Source organism: Siphateles boraxobius, unplaced genomic scaffold (assembly GCF_051911475.1).
Source record: "Siphateles boraxobius isolate OS27281-9 unplaced genomic scaffold, OSU_SipBor_1 6, whole genome shotgun sequence".
Taxonomy (NCBI): Eukaryota; Metazoa; Chordata; class Actinopteri; order Cypriniformes; family Leuciscidae; genus Siphateles; species Siphateles boraxobius.
This window is the reverse complement of record NW_027509186.1, coordinates 25,301,582-25,305,067: the sequence shown is the minus strand read 5'-3', so window position 1 is coordinate 25,305,067 and position 3,486 is coordinate 25,301,582.

The following is a 3,486-nucleotide window of genomic DNA, read 5'->3' as shown; positions in this document are numbered from 1 at the left end:
GCTGAGCCAGAGACTGTTCACGCCAGGTCAGCTGTGCCTGTATCTTTAGCAAGGATGGTCGCAGCCTCGCCGTCTGAGTCCTCAGCCACGATGGCCGCCGATGCCACACCGCCTGAGCCCTCAGCCTGGATTGCGGCGGCCATTTCAGAGCCTGTTCCTGTCCCTAGACCTGTTCCTGCCCCAAGAACTGTTCCTGTTCCCTGACCTGAGTCTGTCCCCAAGCCAGTATCTGTTCCTGAGTCTGTTCCTGAATTCCCACCCAACCTCCCTCTCCCGCCACCTCTCATCATCCAGCCATCATCCTCATCTTATCTGCCTCCTGTCAGCCCCATCACTCACCCTCTACACGCCAGTGGAATGGTGGCCTCGCCGGGGGCCTTCGAGTCCTCAGCACCATCTTGGACAGTGGATCCAGCCACCAACTCCAGCCACCGCGTCCAGGATTCCACATCGGCCCATCAGTTCACTGGCTCACCCTTGGCTCTTACCTCCTTCAACTACGTCGTGGCCCATCAGTTCATCAATTCCACCAGGCTCCCTCGTCCCCCCGGATCCGCCTTGGTCGCTCGTCGACCTTCCATCACCTCTGGACTGCTGCTCTGGCTTTGCTTCCCTGACTGCATTAAGCTGGATAAGGCTAAATACGGGATTGTTTCCGGTAGGTTTGAACCTGCTGGGGGTCGAGGAGGGAAAGAAATATTCATTTGTGGGTTGAAAATCTACAGGAATATATTTTAGTTTATGCAGTTCACTACAGATGCGGTTCTGACAATCCAATCAAAGGATGTAAAAATGCCGAAAATCTGACATCAAAGCGAAATCTGATTGGCTGATTAAATCTGACTGATTATCTGATTGGTTAAAGCAACAGTTTAATTGCCATTCATATTAAGCTACAGGCGGCAGGCGCCCGCACTAAAATTGGATAAAAGCTCTAACATAAATATAGACTACTGGAAAAAATACTACTAAATATAGACTACTGGACTCATGGGAAAAAATATATTAAAGTGCAAGTCAGTGATTCTGATAGTGTTTAGGCCAGCAAAAATAAGTTCACAGAGTTGCAAGTGTTGAAAGTATTATGTGTCTTTTGAGTAGACACTATTGTTTATCTGACTTGTTAGTCTTGTAAGAATTTGTCAAAAAAATCTTACACTGTATTTTGGTGAGTCATATCAGGATCGTATAGCAGCTGCCATTTCCCAACACCCAGAGATCCCTGGGGCTCAACAACTTCTTGGGAAGAAGTTATAGTTGTGTCCTAGATTTGTCTCAGTCACATCCTTCTCTCATGTCAGTGTTGCAATACCTATGCAGGTTATCTCTATCACCAATCCCACCTCTGATAAGAAGTCTTGCATGAGCATGTGAGGTCTTGCACTGGTCCTTCTCAGCACTACTGATCCAAAAAGCGTGTCTGATTCATTCGATGTGACTTCTCAGAATCACCACCATGTATCTTAGATCAGATAAGAGCGAAAGGAGAGAAATGGTGGCTGCATTAGATACAATAACAAACTGCCAGGGTGAAGCACGACATTGTGCCATTCCTCTATGCGCCTGTTGCTGATCCTGAGAGACATTTACAGCCCGTGCCTGACGTGAAAGTCTGACATCATTGCAAGATGTAAATCATATTTGGAAGGCTAACGGGGGGATGAAAAAAACAGCTGCTTCAGAGTCAGAACCAGCAAACATTGAGTCATATGTTGAAGATATATTGCAAGATTAACTCTTGAAGAATCTCTGCTTTTCCTATAGCAGCACATTTTTTAGATCTGTCTAGAGATCAAGATGTCTTGGGGAAAAATGAATAGATAACCTATTTCTTAGCATGGCATCTTCCTCTTTGACTCATGCGTTTAGCATTCATTCACAGCTCTGTTATGTAACGTTGATGAGCACATGCCCATTGTGTACAGCTATAAATCACCTCCGCTCTCCCGCGGCTTCCAGTGTTTACAGTAAACAGTGGGCTGGAATGTAAAGTTATTTCAGTAGGTTGGCCAGGACTCATTGTAGTGGTTGTGCCACAGGCCGTTAGGCCTACCCAGAGCCCCCCTGTACCTCATTATCTGATCAGGCCTGTTTGCTTTGCCTGGGTTCTGTTGCAGCTCTTCCCTCCACCCACAAAAGACAAACACAGACACAAACACAACAAGCCCACTTCCTCCAGATCCATTATTTCCCTCTTTTCACCCTTAACAACAAATTCTAGAAATCCAATCAGCCCCCATTTTGTCTATAGACTGAATGATCATGACAAGACGCAAGGTCAGTTTGGAAAAGACAAGACATTGAACTCTTATGAAGTACAGGGGGGAATTATCAAGGGAATTACCTCCTTGTTTACTATTTTGAATTGAGTTTATTCATTGTATTCAAATGAGAAGAGAGGATTCCAAAATGTTTTGCCAGGCAGCCTAATTTGATTTTTTTTTTTTTTTTTCAGCAAGGATGCATTCAATTGATCAAAAGTGACAGTAAGGACAAATAATATTACCACAATGTTTTTAAATAAATATTTTGAACATTGATAACAATAATAAAAGTTTCTTGAGCACCAAATCAGCATATTTGAATGATTCAAAGGATCATGTGACACAATACTGGAGTAATGATGCTGAAATGTCAGCTTTGCCATCACAAGAATAAATCGCATTTTAAAATATATTAAAAAAAGTGAACAGTTATATTAAACTGCAATAATATTTTACAATTAACAATCAACTATTATGTAAATGCAGCCTTAGTAAGCATTAGAAACTTATTTCAAAAAATCTTACTGACCCGAACCTGAATGTGTTTATTAAAGATACTAAATGTAAATATTTTATAAAATATAAATGTATATATAAATATAAGTGTATTTTATATACATTTTATCTTTCAGTATATTTATTAAATAATTAAAAGTAAAAATTAAATATAAAAAGTAAATTATAGCATTTAAAAACATTGAATCGGCCTGATTACATTGTTACAGTAACAAAAGTATTTTTTGTTTCCTAACCAACATTCCAGCAACAAGAAATGTGTCTGTCCTAACTGAACTCAAAACGCTGCATGATGCAACAACTTTTCTGTTTCTGCAACCATGCATTAGGTAACCCAAAATCTCACTTCTGATAACTGTACAGTAAACATCAAGTAATATGTTTAGATTAGATGTGATTGTGTGACATCATCATGCAGCAGTTTCACATTCAGTGCGGACAGACAAATTGCTTGATGCTGAAAACTTGTTAGGACAGTTTAAACCGCATATTGTAACTCTTTGCAGTGCAAACAGGTACTTAAAAACCTTAAGAGTGCAGTCTTTATACTGACCTCAACCACATTCTAAACCCAGTGAAAGTGAGACAGAAAAAAACAACAAAAGGCGTGTCTGTTCCTCTCTGATATAGCACTGCTGAGACATTGAGAAATCCTTGAGCTGGAGTAATGTGAGCAGTGGCCTTTATCTGTCAGGAGAAAAAAAAA